The 22579-nt window shown below is 46.0% G+C and overlaps 1 protein-coding gene and 1 long non-coding RNA gene across 13 annotated transcripts in view; one reads left to right on the top strand and one right to left on the bottom strand.

Moving 5' to 3' along the window:
• FOXP1 (forkhead box P1) overlaps positions 1 to 22579 on the top strand; it is a 341328-nt gene that overhangs the window by 142348 nt on the left and 176401 nt on the right. The window contains exon 1 of one of the 11 annotated variants that reach the window (XM_085235544.1): positions 20708 to 20844. The exons of 9 other annotated variants lie outside the window; for them this stretch is intronic. The gene's annotated coding sequence lies outside the window, so the exon portion shown is untranslated. Of the gene's footprint in view, positions 1 to 20707; positions 20845 to 21019; positions 21159 to 22579 lie in introns of those variants that run through there. One more of the 11 variants, XM_085235543.1, reaches the window with a different exon arrangement.
• On the bottom strand, positions 450 to 22120 carry LOC146543433 (uncharacterized). 2 transcript variants are annotated; one of them, XR_014886273.1, is made up of 3 exons: positions 21678 to 22120; positions 12230 to 21238; positions 450 to 12110 (listed from the first exon to the last, which is right to left on the bottom strand). It is a non-coding gene; the product is annotated as an uncharacterized LOC146543433 (long non-coding RNA). The 2 variants fall into 2 exon arrangements; XR_014886274.1 differs by having other exon boundaries at positions 12230 to 21766; positions 21889 to 22119.

Here is a 22579-nt window from a genome sequence, read left to right as displayed (position 1 = left end):
CTGGTCCAAAGTTTCAAGTTGGAAAGGAACATTGACATCACAAAAGTGGTGATTCATACAATTAACTTGCAGAAGACAGGAGTAATGCAGATCAGTGTTTGGTATTGAAGGGTGTCATCTGACTGAGGTTCATATGGCTGCTTTATAATCACCTTCTTTCAGAAATTAATAGTCGGTTAAGCACCATAGCAACAAGCAACACTGATGTAAGCGCTGAGCAGTGGCTGCTGCTTGCTGTGATGTCAGTGCTCGTTAGTACTGTTCCCTTGACCTTGTTTGAATATAAAATGGTGATTTCATTTTAAACTTAGAATTTTACAGAATGACTAAATGCATCAGAGTGAATTAGAGCTATTTTTATTTTTAATTCTATTAAAATGTACTTCAAGAGGGAAGAAATGTCCCTGTTCTCTTCTGCCTTAAATTAAAATAGATCTGAGGACGATGTGTTTTTGCTTTTTTTTTTTTTTTTTTTTAAGTTCTTTGTTGCCAAAAATATATATTTACTGAGGATGAAATGAAATTCATGAAGTTCAAGTGATTATTGCAGTCTTTGGCTGTCTTCATGGTATATGTCAGTTGTATGATATATGCCTCTCTTCAACATTTGAATATTACTAGTTGCTTGTTCTTTTTAATGGAAGGAGCCCATGCACTAGACTGGCTGAGAATGTTGGCATTCTTATGGAGCCATGGTTGATGTGTGGCCATGGTGCTATTTAACTTGGGAAAATTAAGAATTTTGGTGGTTATAAGTGTGAAACATTATCTCTTCAGCCTGGCTTGAATTTTATAACCTGTTTCTCCAAAAGTAGGCAAATTTTCTGTTCCATCAGGATGCAACGTATGCCAGGCATCTGGCACCTGGTGTCAGCAGTTTGGGTGACACGCAGAATATCTCACTGCAAAGGGCTGTCCCATCTTCCAGGCTGACCTTTGGATCCCAGGTTGAGTGTCACAGGTTGAGTCTCACCCAGGAGCTGCTGTGTGGGGCTCAGCTAAACTAGAAGATGTGAGAAGTCATTGAGGACTATAGAGAACACCACGGACTAACTGTGGTATATGGATGTGGAACACGCTTTCAAATATGTTTGTAAACTGCAGAACAAAATTCACAACTTAAAAATAGAGTTTTTCTGTGCATCCTTCAATGGTAGGACACATTTCTGTGACAAGGGATGGATTTGTCCTGCTCCCGCTGCGTTGCGGGGTGCTATTTACAACAGAAAGCTGTTTGCTCCAGGATCTGTCCAGGATCTTGCAAAACGTTTCATAAAATAAAGCCACAATGAGTGATGTGTGGTCTAAGAAACTGGATGTCAAATTTCAACTAGGTGAGAATTGAAACTGCCGAGATAATAAACCATGAGAATAGGAGATAGTAATGGAAATAGTGATGGAGTCCTAATTAGAGCCATGGCACTGAAACAGGGGAGGTTAAGGGTTTGGTTGATTGAGTTTGAGCTCAATTGCTTGATAGTTTAATTTCAGGTGAAATCCCATCTTCTGAGTTAGTGGCTAAGCTGCTCGGTGCGCGTACAGAGCAGGGCTCTGTGCTCCTGGAGGGGCGGCCGCGTGGCCCTGCCTGTCCCAGAGCAGTGTGCAGGCCTGGCCCCGTGTGCAGCAGGAAGCTGACAGTGTTATACTGTGCTTTGGTCCCTGTTTTGTCTTCTGTCAACTCCACAGAGCTCTGAGCAGAGGCTCAAACTGAATAGATGCAGCAAGGGGCTCTGATGGTTATACCTTCGGAATTAAGGTGTTTACGTGCTCCTTTATTTAGCGCTGTTAGGCATCATGCCTAATTGTCTGCCAGTTGTTCCTCAAAGTAAGAATTTGAATTGAAGGGTTTGATTTGGGGAGAAAGGTGGGGAAATGTATTTTTACAGAATTACGGATGATGGTGTTGGTTTTCCAGGAGCATTCGTTTGTTTAAAAGTATGTGAAAGCATTTTCAATAATCAAACACCATTCAGTGAGCATTGTAAATCAGGGATAGCTTGTGTGTTGAAATATTGAAAAGTGCAAAACATGCTACTAAAGTTGTACATTATTGATAACAAAAGACACATGCAGACTTTAAGATTGCAAAGATAGAATCCTTTAGAAAACCCTCAACAGGGAAAAAAATCAGCACAAAGGATTTAGAAAAGTTACACTAGGTTTAAACTTTCAAATCTTAATGCTTGTCAGAGCTAAATGCTAAGTAAACATCAGAAATAATACAGGAGCTGCTTTCTGTAACTCAGTGCCAAATTAGATGGTCAGTGGATAGATCTGTGGGTCTGAGCTCTAACTTGAAGTGTACTTACCTATATTCTCCTTCACTCATCCTTCAAACCAAGTGGGAAATGGGGATTTGTGAGGCCTGCAGCTGGTGGGATGTCAGTTGTGTAGCTGGAGCCATCAGGGTCTGACTGGTCACCTCTAAAGACCGGCTCCGTTGACTTCCTGACTTTGGGAGAAGTTGAAATACCCTAATTGTTAGGGCCTTCCAGTTACTCAAGCTGAAGAGCACAGCCTGGAGCAAAGCGTTTCTGTGAGCTGTGGTAATAGAAATCAGAATGTTACCTGTGTGTTCTGTGGTAAGCCTCCCCAGAAAGCTTGTGTGTGTACCTTGGGCAGCACAACTGTTTTTAAACCTCACCTTTTGTAATGAAAAAAAGGAGGTGGGTGAAGCTGTGATTTTTCTGAAGCAATTGGGTAGAAAAGATTTAGAAAATAGATTAAGACATTTTGGAATAATTTAAAAGTATTTGAGCAAATCTCATTAACATGGACCAGTAGCAAGCTGTATTGAAGACTTCAAAGATCTGTCAGAGGAGTTCTTTCTGTGCTATTGTCTGCCAGCATTAGCAATCTCAAGAGAACATGCTTCTTTTGTTTGCTTTTGGCCCATTTAGCTTTTCTTCTTCTCCTTAATGTTCCTTAATGTATTATAAATCTTCAAGTGGGTTGGTAGAAAAATATGTTTCTCAGCTTTAAGGTAGTCAGTAGCAGGTTTTGATCCTCGTATCTGATACTTCTGGACCAAATCCTTCTGGTCTTCACAAAGAATGTTAAAGTAAGCAAGATTTGGCCAGTATTTTACATAATCCTGCGCTGTTTCTTCCATTTAACTTAGCAGGTGTTCGATATGATCTTCAGTAAAATGCAAGTGCTGGTTTGTATTACTTCATGCAGAGTAACATCAGCTGTTAGAAACCTGTGAAGAACGCGGAGCTCACAGCTGAGCTCTCACGCACAGCAGGCAGGTGTTTGTACTCCTCCCTGCACCCTTCATGGTACCAGGAAATCCAGCATGCATCCCAAGTGAGGGGCAAGATGTGCCATACCAGGCACTGAGGCCTCTGAGGGGTTTTGTTCTTTCAGCAGCGGGCAGCGCTGTGGGAGATGTTCGGACTTGTTGGCGTGCACCATTTGGGAAAGGATGTCATAAAAGCTGTATTCAGCAAGGTGGAGCTTGTTCTTGTGCCATCCATGGCCCATGAGCAGCCTCCCCTGTCTTGTATAGATGGTGGCTTTCCTGTGTGCTCTGCTCAAGAAGTACGCCACTGTGTTACTCTCTTAACTTGGTACTCCAAGGAAACTACAGGTAGACCGAGCCAAAAGCATAGGAAATGTTAGTACTGTACACCATACAATACAGGCCGTGCGATTTCCAGCCTGTTTCTTCAGGACGAAGCTGGCTGATGTGTCAGGGCATGCTGTGTTTTATCGTATCTTGGGTGAGGAAGGATTGCAAATGGCACAGGTAGGAACGGCGTCGGTCTCGTTGTAGATCTGATAGCCTGAGCTCATACTTCGCCATCAGACAACAACGGGAGGGATGGGAAGATCCAGCGCTGAGGTTTCCTTCTGAGGCAGGCAGGCCGGCGGCACTGAGGGCACTGCTGCTGTTGCACAGCCCTGACAGCTTGAAGCCTGCCTTCGGAAAGCACATCGCAAAGACGGCGCTCGCTTCTGCGGTGCAAAATCTAGGGGTGTGAGCAAATGACACCAGAAATAGATTCTTATTGCATATTCCATATTTTATTTGGTCATCTCTTAGGTCATTCCCTGTTGCCTTCCACCATGTGAGAAGTATATCTTCCGGCGTGCCTCAGTTACTGTCCTACAGCAGTAGCAGCAATATTTTACAGTGGCAGCAGTACAGGACCAGTGATGTCAGTGGGCATTACAGGAGGCCACCCTTTTTATTTGGTAGCTCATGCTAAAGCCAAGACGTTAAAAAAAAATGGTTTTGGCCCCAGTTGCCTGCCCATATTTCTCACTGCAACATATGAAAGCATTTTTCATTGCTGCTAATGGCAGGAACTTCAGACGCCACCTCCAAGATGTTTAATTGCTAAGTGTTTCTCCCAGTGCAATCTGTGAATTTTAATTTGGGGCTCTCCCACCTCTGCTGGCCGTATACTTCGCAGCGTGCTTTGTGCAGTACAGCTTAATTGCTCAAAGGGGTCATTTCTGACTCTGAGCTCACTGTTTGTTTTTTTAGTAGGGTAGTGCAAACATTTCGGTATTTGTAACCAAGACTCTGACGTCATTTCCATTGCAAATCATTAATATCAGTAGTTTATAACACGGCTTTTCAGAATGCTCTTTGTTGAAATATGATGATGCCTTGCTTACTTGGTTTTAAGAAAGTAGAATTGTTTTTCTCCCTTTTTTTTAAACAAAGATAAATTGGAATCTTTTGAGTCATAGGTCTGCTTTCTTCTCCTGTCATACCCCTTTAGTTATTTTTAATAGCTCTCGTGTTTGTCCATATTAGTTGTAAGACAAGTGTTTCATTTAATCCTCTGACATGGTAAGGGTCAGTGGATCCCACTGCTGGAAGGAAACGTCTGTGGAAGGGCCCAGCATTTCCTGCTACTGGAGCACTTCCACCAATGGAACAGAGCTATACAGTCATGACATTAGTAATTGTTCATAAAGATCTTAGAAATAGAAAGTGCTGCATTTAAAAGCCAACGGCAGCATAAATCAATAATATAGGCGATGGGACCATTTCCTCTGGGGGTCTAGAGGGACTTCTTTAACCCCTTTTTGACTGGAAGAGTGTCCTGCGGTTATTTTTACAGCTTTTGTTTGCTCTCGTGCTGTCATCAGTCATCCTTTAAACTTCATTCTAATAATGGGACAAGATAATGTTCATTGGGAAAAATTTGTTTTTAAAAGCCTTGAACACAGTTTGAACACTGCTGAAAATGTGTTGGAAAACAGCTGAGAAATGGTTCTGAAGAAGCGCGCGTTCTTTTGCTCATCTGCACCTCTGAGAACTGATGTCCAGTGAGAAATAATGTGTGCTTTTACTGTTTGTTTCCCTTTGTTTTAAGGAGGGATAGATGATGGCTTTTGGTGCTGCTTCCTTTGAGTGTTCAAAGCTCTGAGCTCCGGTTTGGAGAATGTTAAAATAAACCCACAGGAGGTCTTGTAAAAGTTGTAAGAAATTGTAAGCATGTCTGCTGAGTCAATTATATGAGACAAATTGCCAGGGTAAGGCTGCATGCTTCCAGACTTGTTATTTACACTCTGCCATCTTTAAAACAATTCATTTCTGCCTTTGATTTCACAGCAGATAAATACATGTTTTGGAGCAAAAAAAAAAAGTATTAATTAGAGAAAATATTATTTAAAACTAAAAGAATGATTGGGGTTTGTATTCATGTGGTTAAAAGGAAAATCTGGCCTATCCTCCTGAAAGTTGGATAACTCAAAGAACGTAGTTTGAAAATGGAGACTTTGGCTTTTTAAAGCTTCTCTGTAATGAGACACGAATGCACAAGGCAGTTCTTTTTAGATCATTTCAGTGTTAATATTGAAGTTATTCTTTATTAGGAAAAGAACCCTCAGCCTCGACTGTGTGAGAGCATTCACAAAGTTCTGCCGAGTCCATTAACCCTGCAGGGAGTTGTGGAGCACAGCTTGCAGAGCAGTGCACATCCCACGTGTGCAGTGTGTGCTTGCTGTATCTCCACAGCTCGGTGCTGTGTGCTGTGATGTGCCGCGTTGCTGCCTTAAGCTGCCATGGTTAACGTGGTTTGAAACGCATCCAGATGAACCCGTGTATTTTCTAGATACTTGATAATCTCCCAAAGTACCGTGAAGTCCTTTTCCTCTTTCCCAGACTCTCCTTTTCCATCACCATCAGTGCAAAAGCTCTGAGAGGAGCTCGTGCAGCACAGCTCCTGCAGTTGGGCGCATGTCTGTCCAGCACAGACACGATGGGCTGCGGCATGGGAGAAACTGCCGGTCGGTAGGCTTTGTTGAGCTGTTTTCTGTAGGACATTAGGAAAAGCTTTTTGTCCTTTTAATGTCATCTCTCATTTCCAACCTCCTTTCTTCTGTTTTCTGCCATCCTCTCCCTTGGACAGCTGTGGCCGACTCAAGGTGCCTGCAGCAGGAGAAGCCCTGAGCGCTGCTGCGTGCCAGGGAGACAGAGGAAAAGCTATTTCCCATGGGAAGTAATTGATAATTGGAGTGATGAAAGACGAGTGTGATTATGCCTGGCACCTCCTGGTGCAGCTGAACTGGTGGTTGAGCTTTTAGTTTCTCTTTCTGTTCCCCAAAGTAATTTCTGGTGACACTGTCATGTGTTTTTGCGCTGGGGGAGAAGAGTTGAAAACCAGGTCCTTCCTTCTTCTTGTCCACGTGCCTTCCATGTGAGCGGTGAGTGCCAGGGACTGCTAAGAGCTGCTCCATATGTTGGTCTTCCCTCCATTCCCCTCTTTGCTTTTATCTGCTCTCCTGTCTCTCACTCTTCCCTCCTAGTAGGAGCAGGGCTGCTGCTCGTTGTGCTGGGAAGGTGCAGAGGGCAGACTTTGGTGTCTCCCCACATCTCCCAGACCTCTACTTTGCGTGGCTTGGCCAGGCACACGGTGACCCAGGGACAAGTGAGGCTTTGGCTATCTACAAGGGAGGTGGACCCCCAGAAGGAACACTGAGTATGGGGTTCTCTCCTCATGAGACGCAGTGGGCTGCTGGTAATGTGGGGACCTGGTGTGTGGGACATGGCATCAACAGGATGACAGATTCACCTCCGAAGAGAGGAGTAGGGCAAAAAAAAGTTGCAGACGAGCTTTGTGGGTGCTTGAGGAGACCTCTTTGAGCTGACCGTATGCAGTTACACCTGCTAATTTTCCCAGATTTTCTCTTCTGTCACTGACATCCTGTCTGGTGACTGCCCACGAAGAGCAATCTGTGGCATCATCTGGATCAGACCTCAGTACGTCGCTCTGGGAGAACTCGAGTTTATCATAGTTTTATATTGGGTTTCCCTCAGCGTGTAACTGGATGCATTAATAGTGACATGATCCCGGCGTGACCTGGACTTTAATGGGTTTGAACTTGGAACTGCTCAAACATTAAGAAAAAGCCCTCGCTCCCTGTGTGTGTTCAGCAGCTGCTTTTTTATATGCAGAACCCTGAGCTGCAAAGGTTCAGTGATGGTGTATTTTCAACTTTCAGATGAAAAGGACTAAATAACTGCCAAAAACTGAGCTATTTCTCTCCTGATGCAGATGTGTGACTGCCAGGACACGCATACATCAAAAAGACAACATGCCTCCGAGCAGTTGAAAACCTACTGCTTTGTTTTGTTTTGCTAGAGGCAAACAAAATGTCAGCCCCCTCAGTCCTGGGAGAGGGCTTCTGCTGGCAGCGTGTGCTTCTCTTGGGGCAGGGGCCTGGCAGCCGGGCCCTGGGGCTGGTGCCTCACCTCTGCAGCTGAGTCACTTCGTGGCATGGGGACTGTTTGTTCTGGACAAAGCTTTCTTCGTTTGTCTTGACTTTTGGACGTTGCCAGCTATGCATTATATACTATCCAGAACAGGCTCTTTATCGTGTGTCAAAACTTAACTGTGGCAGCAGAGCTGAGAGTTGCTTTTCCCATCTGCACCGGGAGCCAGGTTTGACCCTCAGAGGGATGTTGCAGGGTAGGTTATCTGTTTGTTGTGTGTTCAAGCACTTCCCAAAGGTACTCAGTTCTCCTTTTTTAAAAAGAAAGTAAACCTGTGCAAGGCCTTATTTTCTACTGGTTTGGGAAGCATCCTCCATTCCTCTCCAGGTTTCTACTTGAGATTCCGTTTACAGGGTTATTGGCTACCTAAAACCAGATGGGCATAAGGGAAGGGCTGACACGAGTCTGGCTGTAGTGAGATGTGCAGAGCCCTGCAGTAATGATGGGGAGGTTCACCACCAGCCATCAGAGCCATTTCATGGACTGATGGTGGAGAGACAAAGATGTCTCTTTGGAGAGCTAGTGACAGATTTACTGATCAGCAATTCAGGCTAGATTGCCATTTCTTTCGGTGTTAAGAATCGTTATTATCAACTTATTATACTGTTAGATTAGCACCAAACAAGTCACATTGTGATATATTGGTGTTATGCTAGGAAGGTGAGCCTGCTCCTCCCTTCTCTGTGCTTCTGAAAGCCAGGGTAAGCGCCTGCTTTGGGGTATCCACTTCTGTCACAGAGTAATAATGGTACGATGGTTCATGTGTAATACTTCTATTTTACTAGGGATGTAAATCTTTGGTCTATGGACCACTGCTTCAGTTCAGATTTTTCTTTAAAACATTAATGAGCGTTTGGATTTTGGGAGAAAAAAAATTACAAGTAATGATGACATTGTGTAAAAATGTAGCAGCTAATGCATATGTTCTGTTGGTTTGCCTTGTCTTAGAGGAACATCATTTTTGCACATCACTATTAACAATGCAAACACCCTGAAATGCTAATAGCACTAGTAAGCTTTTAATTCCATGGAATTTATTGCTTGCTGTATTTCCATGAATTTATAACGCTTTGATTCTTAAGAGCCCCATTTAATCAGTTTTGCCTGGCACAGAACATAATAAACAACTTGCTGGTGCTAAAGTGCCACATGGGGGAGGCTGCTAACAAGAAAGTTAAATGCTTCTGCCACTAGCAGTTTCTTCGCTGTATTTTTCATGAGCTGTTACTACCAGTAATGTACTTTGCTAGCTTTAGAGCAGTGGTTAAACACAGTGACAAACCAAACAGCACTCCAGTGCTGTAAACACCCAAAGCAATACCATTTTTGTGCAGAGCTACAGATAAAACCAGACTTGAGGCTCAGCATCGTGTTAGAGTGAGCAGTGATTTTTGTACAAGGCCACGTTTTTCTTGTAGGACTTTTAGTAGTAAGCTGTGGATGGTATTGATCAAAGAAAATAGCGTGGAGAGGGAGAAAAGAAGAAGAATTGCAGTGTCTTAAAAACCAGCTCTTATTTGTTTATGCTGTTTGACCATAAAAGTATAAAAAGACTGTCTTAGAAAAATACCAGGTCATTGAGTGCTTTAAAGCAGAAAATGTCATTTGAGTCTCAAAACTGCACCAACTTTATATAATTACCCTTTTAATTATCCCCAGTGGCCCATGAAATTTGTAAAATAGAGCATTAAGAGTTTGATTTACTTACATGTTGCACTTTAGTGTTATGCTCTTAATGAATAATGTTTAGTACTAATGTCAAGCAGACGTTGCTGAGTGCAATAGAGAGGTGCGTGGTGCAGAGCTGGGTGTTCAGAGGGGAGCTGGGGAGCCTCCACCTGGAATGGAGATTGTTGTATGTGTGTCAAAATATGCTGTGATTTCGGTCGCCTGAATCAACTGTATTGATTTTACCCTCTGTGTGCAAAGTAGTTTGGTATATCTTCTTCATCTAACCATGCCAGGGAAATGACTGTTCTGGGGCATTTAGTTAGTACTGGAGGGCTTCCACACACGTCCAGGTGCCTTGTCAGCTCCTTCCTTGGCGTGGGGGATAGTTGTGGCATTCCTCCAAGGGACCGGGGCATGAAAGCCAGCTCTTAAACTTGCTTTAAGGGCTGGCTGGTTCAGTCTGTGGTAGTGGGAATAACTCAGTGTTCGGTGTGCAGTTTCTGTGGGGCATCCAAACAACATCTGCTGCCAAGAAATTGCTAGAATAAGCTTTGGGAAAATGCAGTGCAAAGCATGGTCTTATAGTGCAGCTGAATTGAACAGGTATCTTCAAAGGCGAATGGTAGCGTCAGTGAGCAGCGATGGTTAAAGAAATGAAGCAGAGTCTGAAGGATTGGATGATAGGATATAATAGCTGGGGACTTCTAAGTTATTGGTACAAGTCTGAGTGAGGTGGAGTCTCAGCTGGAAACATTTGCATTTGAACATGGTCATAAAATACCTTCGGGGATGGTCCGATGCTCAGGATCCACCCGCTGAAAAGCTGGGGACAGCTGAGACACAGGTGTGCGGTGCTCAGAAGGATGAGGTGATCTCTGACCTCATGTGCCACTTCTTCCTCCCACTGCTGGAGGCAGCACGTGATCTGCTAGGTAATGGCAACATGCAAATGCTGGCATGGTGTTACGGCATCCCCGTGATTGTACGTGATCAGATGCACTCAAAGTGGGAGAAGCCTGAGGATTTACTTTCCTCCCTCAAACTTGTTCCAGTTCTCCTGTATTGACTTCTTGGTATTGCTCTTATCTAGGCGTGCGGTGCTTTCGTTATCGTGCCAAACTCCAGAGCTCCCATGACCAGTTCATGTAGAGTTATCTTTATTTGTTTTTCCAGTTTGTGAATATCCCTGTGCATTCAGGATATTTGTCGTTGGGAGTCAGTGGTGCAGTTGGAGGAGAGAAACAACAGAAAGCGTGTCGTTGCTCAACTTTCATGTCGTTAAGAAGAAAAGCTTGGTTCAAATCCTGACTAAAATAAATGGCAAAAACCTATTTGCATCCCTAAGGTGAAGATTTTATACAATGATTTTTTCTTAAAGTAAACAAGGGTTATATGTTTGCTGTACAGCTAAAAGTTGGAAAGGCGAGGTTGTTTTGGTTGTTTACGGAAACACATTTCAGGAAACGGATTTCTGGAATTCTGAAATTTGAATTTATTTATGTTTGAAAAGATCTTGTTTAAAAAAAGCTCAAGGGAGCAACCTACGAAGAGGCTAATTAAGCTTTTTTGTACAGCGCTGAGCACAACGGGGCTCCTTTTTTGTTTGTCCCGAGGCCCTGCAATAATAAACAGAATTACTGCTAATAATTGGGAGGCTTTATTTGAAGTTGTGCTGACTGCGGGACGCGGGCAGTGTCAGTTTTCAGTAAGTGCATCAAGGCTGACCTTGAACTTGTGTCTGCTGATAAGGGCGGTGCAGCAGCCTGCTGGCATCTGGGAGCGCGTCGCAGCGCTCAGCATTGCTGTCGTCTCTGCCAGCGTTTCTCCTCTCCTTGTCTCGTGCCCCTTCTGCGGCCACGGCCCGCAGGAGCCAGCCCTGGTGCAGAGGGAGGGCTGGCAGCTGGCGGAATGCTGCGGTAGCCCAGGTGCTCTGCCCTGTGCCGAGCCAGGCCAGCCGTGCCGAATTCAGGAGGGGAACACAGAAAGATGAATTTGTCGCAACAGAAAAGGTCATTTTGGCTCTGTTTTATTTCACGTGCTACGTGTTCTGTCTCCTCCAGCACCGTGCATGGATGTGTCACTCCCTTCCGCTCGTGCAGCTTTTCAACGCGTGTGGCATCGTATCGCGCCCTGCTCTGCACTGCGAGATGGTGGAAGTCGGTGAATTTGTCTATTTTTTTTTTTTTTTTTGCTACTGAAAGGGCTGGAAGTTTGCCTGAAAACCAAATTGCGTGGCAGGAGATTACAAAACGGTTAGTTTCCAAATCTGATTTTTCCCTTGTGAATTTTTCTTGCTCGCTCAAAGACAAGATCCATCTTGAACAGCTCTGACTGAGGTGGTGCTAATAACCATGCTGGAAAACGTCCTGTGGCTTGTAATAACAGCGGGCTGGGAGGAGGACTCAGGGCCATAACAGGGGGACCCTGGGGGCAGGTTTCCAGGAGAAGTTCGTGCACTTTCAGTCCTCACCTCAGCTGCCTTCATACTGACACATGAGTGTTGGTGGGCCGTGGGGACAACCCGGGCGGTGGCACTGGGGCATTTGGGCCCAGCTGTGGGACTGCGCCAGCACCACGCATGGCCTCAGGTTGCCGTCACCAGGCTGAGCGTAAGGGATCGTCTCCTTATTTTGTGTCTGTGCCTAAAACTTGGGCGAGAATTCACAGCCTTTTGGAGCCATCCAACTGCTCTTGCATGGTTCTGAAAAAAATAAACAAACAAATAAGAAACAGTCCAAAGGAAGCAGAGAAATGCCAAACCCCAATCTATTAACTCCGTATTGTCCAACCTATTAATTCTGTATCGTCCCACCTACTCACTTTGTGGTGTCCCTTCACGGTAGTCTCACGTCGCAGCTGTGGACATGAATGTGAACTCTCACCTCGGAAGTAACTGAGAGTGAGTGACGTTTCTGCAAGGCTGTTATATTCCTCTCTAAAATTGGAAACGTGAAGTGGAAGGTTAATAAGAAGAGAACCCTCTGAACCTCGTGGTTAGACTAACATTTAGCCACCCAGCTGAGGAGGGATGAGGGAGCCGAGCCAAAGCAATCACAGAGAGTCCAATCAGATCACTGTAGACATTCTTGTTTTCAAAGTTGGTAGGAAATGGTTTTCTTAGAAAAAATGGAATTGATGTTCTTTTTCTCTTGAGGAGCCAGTTTTCTGATCTCCAGTCAAGATGAGGAGCTTGTACTGGCCTTGAATTTCAGGGCTCTATTTCACTCTTTTTCACGAATTGTAGTTTTTTCGCGTGTTGGCAAATTATATATATTTACAGTAGTGCATGTCATTTGCTTTTAAGGAAAGAAAGGAAGAAAGAAAGAAGCCGTGTTTCATTTAAATGCTCTTTAGATCCCTCTGCATATGCTTTTGCATATTCTTGACCAATCTTGCTTTGTTTTATGTGTTTGTAGCATTTTTCTTACACTTTGTGCAATCATTAGCATTAATGGGGATTTGCGAGTGTAACAAGAGGAGAATATACCCCAGAGTGTGTTACTTAATTTCCCTTTGAAGTGGAATGAAGTTGTCCAATTGGCCATATGCTGTGATTTGCCATGGTTCCGAGTAGTTTTTGACTCCTTGTAGGGCAGGTTAATCTCTCCTAGTGAGCCCACAATTAATCGCGTTTGGTCCTATATGGCACAGATACACACCACCTTTAAAAGTACCAGTAACCTTCTGAGGCATCTTGTTTTAAGCCAGGAACAACAGTCGCACAATAGAAATGCACAAGAACTGTTTGGCCCTGCAAAAATTGTGCACTCACATGATTAGTGAGGCGTGGTATTAAATTATTTGAGCTTCCTGCATAAATATATACCAAGAGGAGCCTTGTAACTGGAGATTTTGAATATAGTTTTCCTCTCCGTGGGAGGAAACTGCTGTACATCAGGCCTGGAGCATTCCTGTGGAGCTCTGCCCAGCTGAAGGTCTGTCCTCCTCGCCTGTATGTGCTGTCCCTCACCCAGAGAAATGCCTCCTCCTGTTTTATGGGTGGACTTTGCAGCTCGATTGGAAATAGAAACACAGTAAACAGCAAGTGTGCCTCAGAAATAACCCCTGCAACAGAAACTGTCACTATTTCAGCTTCTTTCCAAGGCCCCTTCTTGGGGCCTGATGTGCAGCTGCATTACAAGCGTGGTAACACAGGCAGCAGTGCTGGCCCTGGAAAATATTGTGGTAAAGCACACAAATATCTGTAGAACCTTGTTTGTATGTATGTGTGCTTATGTTTAAGATGCAAACTTGCATTTCAGTGTGCTTGGCTCCCTGCAGTATATAGCTGCAGAGCTATTTCTAAGATCTTGGAAGAGATGGGTTTGTAGTCTGATATTTTTTACTGTGTTTTTCTTGCCCTGGTGTTTATTAACATCTTCCCTGATGCCCAGTTACAAGGGATGGCAGCATAAAAGTTTACGTGAAAATACATTTCTCTGTAAGTGCTCTATTCCTGTGATTCCTCTGCAGCTTTAAACCAAAACCAGTTCCATCCTGTTTCATCTTTTACCCCTCAGACCCGATAGGCAGAGAGGAGAGAGATTTTGCTTCATCCTAAGATCTGCCTCATCCTTTCCATTTCCAGCCCTGGGTTGCTGGCTGGAAACAGCACTGCTTGCAGTGGCACAGCCCTGACTCTGCCTTCTTCCCTCTGAACCCATCTGCACATCTGAAAGTCTCCTCGATGACCACTGGTGACTCGAAGCACTGGAACAGGAGGTTAGAGTCAGGGCCAACAATCTTCTTTTCTGCTTGGCTCTGCCTGTGCTGGGACCCGTAGCAGGGCTCTGGCCACAGTTCAGTGCATTCGGGGACATGCTGGACATGAAGGATTTGCCTATCGCTAAAAGAGCTGCCAGCGTCCGTGGCAGCCAGCAGTGCTTTGGGCCAATTGCATTTTGCTGGGCAGAGAGCAAAAAAAGGGCAGATGAGAATATGGAAGGCATCTTGCTAGGCTGAGCCAGGAAGGATGGGGACACTGGGCTGCTGAGAGATGGGTCTGTGGCAGAGGGATGCTCCCATCTTCCGGCTCCTACTCCTTTTTTTAAGGCTTTGGTGTTGCTCCGTGAGCTTGGAGCTACTCCTGCAAAACAGCCATATGGCAAGGGCTTTGTCAGGGGTGTGCACCCTTTCTTGTCTAAGTTATTAATGAGGAGGTTTAGTAATTGCTTCAGAACAGGTTTGGAAGGTTCTGTTGTAATGGCTTTAGTTTAGCTGCATGGCCATCCACCGACTTCCCTTTGTCCCCTTCCACAGCTGAGTGTGTGGGATGCACCCAAATGCTGCCATGAAAGCTGTCTCTGTCCAAAAGTGATGGTCTGCTTCCTTTCCCTCGTAGAGCTTTTTCCCTCTGCAGTGCAAGCAATACATTTACCACATTGGTTTTCTTAGCTTGAATGTGAATTGTTTTTACAACTGGGCTGATGCCACGTCCTTTGGTTAGCCAAATAACCTGAAAAGCCACATTTCATGTAGCAGTTCCTAAACAGAGCTGAAGAACTGGTTGTTGTTTCTTTTCCTATGCCAGCCCAACAGGGCCCCTATGCCGTTGCACTGCCAGAGCTCCGGCAGGTCCTGGGATGTCTTGAGAAGCAAATTTGGGAGCTGCATGCACCTGAGAGGGGATTCCTGCCAGCATGCCCACAGTTATGCTTAGCCTTTGGTACGTTGCTGTGACACTCAGCATTTTAGGAGTGCTAATTACTATTTCTGGTACCCTAAGCACTGAATATATGCCGTCTGCCACTGTGAAGACAAAAAATACAGTCCTTTTCCTAACCACTTCAAAAGGAAATCTGCTTTCTGCTTAATTTCTGCTTAAAAGGGAACTGTTGTGAAGAACACAGTTGTCTTTTTTATTTTTAATTGTTGCTTTGTTGCTGACTTTCATCTTCTTTACTGAGAGGGAAATGCACCTACAAGCATTAAAATAATGGTAGCTGGGAAGAGTGAGGCCAGGAGTAGGTGCAGAGTGTGTTTTCAGGTGCCCCGTGTCCTGTTTTCCTCTGCTCTGGGTCTGCTTTCCATGAATTAAACCATTTGTAGGTGAAGCAACCTCTGGAAATGTTCAGGGTTGAGGGTTTGTGTGTGTGAGTATGGGTGCATGCCTCTGCACATCTGCTGACCTGTGATGTTTTGTGATTGTTAGGAACCTTTTGGCTGTTGTGAGCACTTGATACCAAATTTCTCTCCAGGTATTTCTTTCTAACAGGCTCCTGGTGTGAGTCATTGATGTTGATGGCTTGGTCACAGCGGGAGCAAAAACTGCTTCTGCGTGGTGCAGGGCAGTGGGAGGGGATGTGGCCTTGCAGAAATGTGGGGCTCCTTCCAGTCAAAAAACCAGCCTGTAAAAATGATGAACTTCTCTTCTGTCGTCCCAAGGTCTGACCGTTTTGTATAACTTATGAATTAAGCATCTGGGAGGTATATATGTATTTCTTTCATTTAACAGTCACCAAACCCGAGGCAGATAAGCCGTTGAATAATTTTCAGTCATCCACTGACACTGAAGGAAGTCGGAGCAGATCCCTGGAATGTCTGTCTTAGCAGAAATGGCTGAATTGCCATTAGCGTTAGCGAGATCAAGGTGGCACCCAGTGCTGTGCCTTAACCACAAGACTTTAACCTTAAACTCCATGCAAAACAGACAGGACCTTTACTGCAGAGGTCTCACTGGAAAGATCCCGGCAAAGTAAACAGCATGACACTTAATTTATCTACCCCAGGAACATGAAGGGCTCAGTCGACCTGATGGGATCTGTGGTTCCAGGGAGTCTAGGTATTTAAAACCTGATGCTCAGCCTGCTAAGCCATCCCCTGCAGCTTTCCTTAGTGCATAAGATATGAAAAAATCTCCTGTCCTGCAAAACAGATATTAAATTGGATACTCTTTCTCCCTGCCACGATAAGAAACGTGGCAGAGAGATGCGGGAAAATGGAATGCTGCTTAGAAAGAAAATATATTTGAATCAAACATAAAAATTGGTGAGATAGGAGGATTTTCAATGCTGGTAGCAATACCCTCCCCAATGACTTACTGAAAATTCAACTCTCCCTGTAGTTTTTGCACTGGATTGTGAATAAAAATGGTTGTGATTGATGAAGCGTTTGGTGTCTCACTGTAAGTTGGTCAAGAGGGACTTCTAAATCACCCAAATGAAATATTGCATTATCATGAACAGTAATATGTAACTGTTAAGTATGCCATTGCTTATCATAAGCTCATGCTCCTTCAGAGCTCTACCCAGCAAGCAATCTGCGAGCGCTGGAGCAGAGCTGCCGTGCCTGGCCCCTCCCTGTGGGACGTGTGAGATGTGGAAGGAGCATCCTGCTGCACCTGGGGGCTTCTCAGCATCACGGGGCGGGGGTGGCTCAGCCAGGGCAGTGGGAGGAGGAGTCTTGGTTTTGGTTATTAAAGAGGCTGGGTGGAGGAAAGGGCAACGCGCCTTTGTGTGCTGAAGGGCCCATGAGTTGGATGGGGGAAGTCTTGGCTGTGCGCTCCTCGCTTCTGTATTCGGCCTGTTCTGTTGTTTCATTCCATGTTGGGTTGATGGTTGTCAGGATTTTTGTGTACAGCTTTTCACTAGTTCTGTGCATAGGATAGATTATGAGAAAACGTTGGTAGTGTTTCATGGAGAACGTAGCATCAAAAAAAAAAAAAACTTTTTTTTCTAATTTCTTTACTTACACCAAGAAACAGATCAGTGTTGTTTCTATTTAAAAAGTTGTTTTTTTAATAGGTTTTTCTTGGGGAAAAGCCCTGTTGCTCCTCAAGTGAGAAAATGCCAAGCTGGTTGGGCTGAACTTATCTCTGTCTAGAACTTTCCATAAAGACCAGGCAGCCATTTCTCAGAAAAGGATTAGAGAAATAAATGCTGCCCTGGCTGTGTGGAAACATATTTAGAGCCAGGTGTTGGGAAACCTGAGGATTTTCCATGTTTTGGAGCTAAAATGTGGAAATGTGTAAAATGATGTGATAGTAAGAAATGCGGTTTAGTGGGCGGCATTGTTGTTAGGTGGATGGTTGGACTATACGTGGTCTTTTCCAACCTTTATGACTCTGAGACTGCAGTGAAAGCATGGACTTTGCTCTGGGCATAACTGCACTACTAGATCTCAGGTTGGCCAAGCTGCAGGTCTACAAAACATTCCTACACCTGAACTGGATGAGAGCCTCTGGCTCCACTCTGGAGGACAGAGCCCTCCCCTGAACAGGCTCCGTGCTCAGGCAGTGGCAGTACCTCTCCTCCCTGCCTCCTTGTCCTCCATCCTGACCCAGCTTTGGCTCCTCGAGGATGATAACAAATGGGGCTACACAACAGCTCCCACTGAGGGCATTCTCAGCCTTATTTCCATGTCTGTTCAGCTGCATGGGGAGCTCGGTGCTTCTTGAAGAATGGGTGCTTGCCGTGGGTAGCTCCATCGTTTCCCTGTCTCTTGTCTCAGGAGCATCTCAGTGTTTTGGGCTGAAATGTTTTAAAGAATTCGGCCTGTGGCAGAATGCCCAGTAAGGAAGAGTTCAGTGCAAATGATTAACATTTGGCAAATTCAGTAGTAGCTGAAAATAAGGTCGTTAAGATGGGATGTGCTGCGTGGTGTTAGTGGTCACAGCTATGGGATATGTATCTGGAAATGAAGGGAGGCACTGCACAAGTATGCATGTGCCATATTTTGAAATACTAATACATAAGCAGCATAAAGCTCAAGAAAAGCCTTGCCCGTGACTTGGACCCTGCTGGTACCATCTGCTCTGCGAAGCATGGGACAGAAGAAAAAGAAGTTCTTCTCTTGCACGTGGGATGCGCGTCACTGCTTGCTTCTCAGTGGGCACAAAGTCCTCGGGGTTCGCTCCACATCTCCAAGGTATGGAAGACAATTTCTCTTGCTCACACCAATTTTATCATGCATTTGGATACAGAGGAGGCTGCATTTGGCTGGGATTGGGGTTTGCTCTGCAGAGCAGGTCCCCCATCTCAACTCTTCCACTGAAGCTGAAATATTCATTAAACTTTTATTTGAATAGGAAAGCTTCACGTTTTCTTGACAGAACAGATTCTGTGGCTACTAATTTATTACTGCAATTTAAGAAACAGACGTCTGTCTGACATGTGCCACGTAGTTCAATAGGTCACCAGTGACATCATACTTAAAATCGTTATCTTTGCAAACTGTGCATTTTGGGTAAAAGCTTTTATTTATAGTCAGTCATTAAAATTGAGACCTGATATTTACTTTTCCTCTGATTAGGTTAAAGAGTGAATATGAACAGAAAGTACCCTTCTGTTACCACCAGGCAGTTTACAAACTGCTATTCACATGCAGCCTTTTCAAAGGAATTATGTTAAATCATTATGGGCTTAGATGGTATGTTTCAGTTTGTACTTTTTTTCATTGCTAAGGCTGATCTGTGCCGTAAGGGATATATTTTATTGCCTCCTGGTCCTGTGTTGATTCTCGTCCTTGTCACAGAGCAGCTGGAGGCTGCGGTGGAAGTGTCAGATTGGAGACCTGTGCTGTTTCCAGCATTAAGACACTTTGGGGGTCACCTCCTTCAGCCGAGCCCCCAGAGTGAGTGGCTCTTTGATAGCTGCAGTGGAAATGATTTCTGATGAAAAATTATACGTTGCAAGTTGGCAGCACTGCCCAGTATACTTCCTTAATATTAATGACTCCCCTCCCTCCCAGATCCTACAGCTAAGATCAGTGGCCCATTTCAATTTTTATTGAAACAAATAAACCCAATAAAAACACTTACGCAGAGAGCTGAAGCTCCTCGATAAAAAAAAAAAAAAAGTATATATATAAAAATTACTCCGCATTGAATTTATTGATTTATTTATTTACTCCAACTAGAAAATTGAGTATTGTATTAATGTATTTTATAAGACTCACGGTGCTCGATGAAATGGCTAATTTATTTTAGCGTATACATAAATAGCTGGCAATTTTCAGTGAGACAGCCTAATGAAAATGATGCTATGAAATTGTCTATACTATGAGGAGTGATGGAGTCAAGTTATTATTGGGTGAGTGCTGCGTGGCAGCGAGCTGGCCATCATGTCTTTGAACTTTTGAACTGCTACTTGGTCGTGTGATGGATTGGCTTTGGGATCGGCGCGTCGAGTTAACTTCGTATTTTGGTTGGGGGAGCAGATAAGCAGCGCGCCGCGTGATTTTATGGATGTTTAGTTTAAACAAGACGGTTGGAAAATTTAAAGCGTGTTAGCAGAGCAGGCTCGCGCCGTATGGGAAGGCAGAGAGATGCTCGTAGGTACCATTAGATGTCAACACTGATGTTGCGATTGCTGCAGATGAGCTGAGTACGAGCGAATTTGGCAGGGGAAGCATGCATCATAGTTGTAAGAGGAATGTTGCCTTTGTTCTGTACTGAGCGTGCGATCTCGCAGCGACTTCGCCCGCCTTCAGCCTCCCCTGGCCGTGCCCACGCTCTGAGCGCTGCGCCCTCGGCTCCCGCCCGGCGCTCCGGAGCTGTTTGCCGCCCGTGGGCCGCGGTCCCGCTCGCCGGGCGCTCGACCGCGGCTCAGGCGGCCGCCTCGTCCCCGCTGCGAGATGCTGCACTTGTTCCCGGGGCTTGGGCCGTGATAGGGCCGTTCGGGCAGCGCCGCTCGGCTCCCAGCCTTTGCCGGCTGCAGAACTTATTCTGCGGGAACCTCTGCGCGGCAACTGCGCCGAGCTCTGCTTCTGATTAAACCGAATAACTCGACACCTGCGTTTTACAATTTGCTTCAAGTGCTTTATCCCGTAAACCCGGCGATTTCCGAGCTTCGCAGCCCTCGCTGCGCACAGCCCGTACCGCCGCCATCCGCGCCCGCGGGCGGACCGCCGAGTCCCGCCGGCCCGCTGCAGCCCGCAGCTCGCCCTGCCCCCCGGCCGGGCTGAGGAACGCGTGCGGGCACCCTTTTGTTTTTTGCAGGGATGAAAGTGACATGGCTTTATTTGGCTCTTCAATGCTCTCCCCGTGCCCGAGCCGTTTGCAGCAGGCTCGCAGCGAGACATTTGGAAGCTGCTAGCACTTGCGTCTGCCCTCCCAGCTCTCCCCCTCCCCCCATATATATATATTTTAATATATATATTTAATTAAAAAAACAAAAACAAAAAAACACGGCCTGTTCAAACCAGAAACCAAAACTACTGGGACAGGCTAAAAACGGGGCTGACACCAACAGTATTAGCTGAAAAAAAATTTCCATTTCATTGCAACTATGTTATTGTTTACTTTGCCATACACATCCTAATATGGTTACCTCCCTGTCAAAGCGGCCGAGCCGGGCTGAGGGGCCCCCTCGGGGAGACGCTTCCAACTGCTGCTCAGACAATAAGAAACAAACGGCGCAACTCCACAAAAGGCTGCCCGGAAAAGAAGTGTCAAATCCATCCCGCGGAACTCTTCCCGCCGCCTCCCGGCCCCGCGTGTACGTAAAGCTGCGCCGGGGCGGCCGGGCCGCGGGCTTCGCTGCTGGGAGGGGTGTGTGGGGTGGGGGGGGCGGCGGGGCGCGCTTTTCTCCTCGCTCCGCGCCGCGCTCCGGCCGCGCGGAGCCGAGTGGCGGCGGGCCGTGCTGAGGCGGGCCGGCTTGTGGCGCCCCGCGGCGGAGCGGCCCCGCGCCCGCAGCGCCCCGCCAGGTGCCGCCCTGCCCCGCGCCGCCCCGGCCGCAGCCCCGCGCCCCCCGGGCCGCCCCGCCGAGCTCCCGCGGCGTGCCGCCTGTTATCTACCGCCGCCAGAACAAAGGTAGGTTGTTCAACTCGGCGCTCCGGGGGAGGGACAAGTTATTTTTGGAGGGTTGGCTTCCCAGTGCATGACTGGTTGACCTAAAAGGAGGCAAAAAAAAAAAAAAAAGAAGGAAAAAAAAAAAGAAGCCCTCCATGGAGGCGAGGAGGGAGCGAGCGTGCCGGGGAGCAGCTTCAGGGAGCGTAGTTTTATTTTTATGCAAGTTAAAGACGCCGGAGCCCCCTCCTCCCGCCCCCCCAGCATGCCCTGCCCTGCTATTTCGAGAAAACGTGCGTTGCTAAAATACTTTCATCTGTGTGCTCTCTTTTGTTCTTCTAAGTATTGATTATTCTTATTATTATTTTTGCATTTATGATTTACGTGCACGTATTCCTCTTAGCGACTCTGAATTTCTGTGAATTCTAAATGAACTGTTCCAGGACCGGAACGTGAGGGGTATTCTTACAGGAGGACTCCAACTTTTCGGGTGCTGTAACATGAAGGCTGCTGTGGCCGCCCACGTGCCCCGCCAGGACTCACCCTGTTTCCCAGGCCACCCCGCCGTGCCTTCGCGGCTCTCTTTCCTTGAAGGCTCTCTGTGATTCGGCTCCGGAGGACGGTTTCTCTTCCTGCAAAAGGAAAGGCTCAGAGGCTTTGCCGTGCCTCTGGGTTGGGTTTGCAGACGTAGGGAGACGCTTGCACAGGGCAGTGACACAGAAGCACGGCGTGCTGAGGGGAATCGGTCGGCAACCTGTCCGCTCCTCTGCCAGAAGGGCAGCGAATTCATAATGCAGTGCGAGAGCGAATGGCTGCATGGGGACGGATGCACCCGGCATTATGTAACTCAGTGAGAAATGCGTTGCTGTTGTAGGAGCGGGCATAAATAGCACAGCTAGATAAGTGAGGAAGGGCGCCCTTCATCAAACCTGTGTTACACAGCCTTCAGTCCCCACTCCTCACAGGGCTGAAGGAAGGAAGCAGCTTCTGCCTAAACTGAGCATCGATCCCAAACCTTCTCAGTACCTGTTGTGGACTTGGCAGCAGAGTTGGCTCTCTCTCTTCCTGCCTCTGCTGCCAGCCTCCCCCAATTGATTTTGGGATCTCTGTTCTTTTTTTAAGGAAATCACAGTTCCAGAGCAGAACCGGGCAGCTCAGCTTTTCCTCCTCTTTTTTTCCCCATGCTTTAAATGTTATTCCTTAGGTACTCGCACATTTCTGCTCTTTGCCTGTTTATTTGTGTTTCTGCTGAGCTGTTCAGCCTGACCTTTGCTGGGCAGAAGCTTTCTGAAAATATAAGGCCGGGTCAGGCAATGTCAGTAAACTTCTGCATTCCCAAACTTTTATCCTATAAAACTGGGAATGTTTTGTTCTGTTTTGTTTTTTTTTTAATTGCATCTCATTGTGGTAAACACAAATAAATGTGTATTTTAAAAATCAAAGGA

This window comes from Meleagris gallopavo, chromosome 14 (assembly GCF_905368555.1).
Source record: "Meleagris gallopavo chromosome 14, MGAL_WU_HG_1.1, whole genome shotgun sequence".
Lineage (NCBI taxonomy): Eukaryota > Metazoa > Chordata > Aves > Galliformes > Phasianidae > Meleagris > Meleagris gallopavo.
The sequence above is the reverse complement of the archived record's forward strand: the minus strand, read 5'-3'. Positions and strand labels throughout refer to the sequence as shown.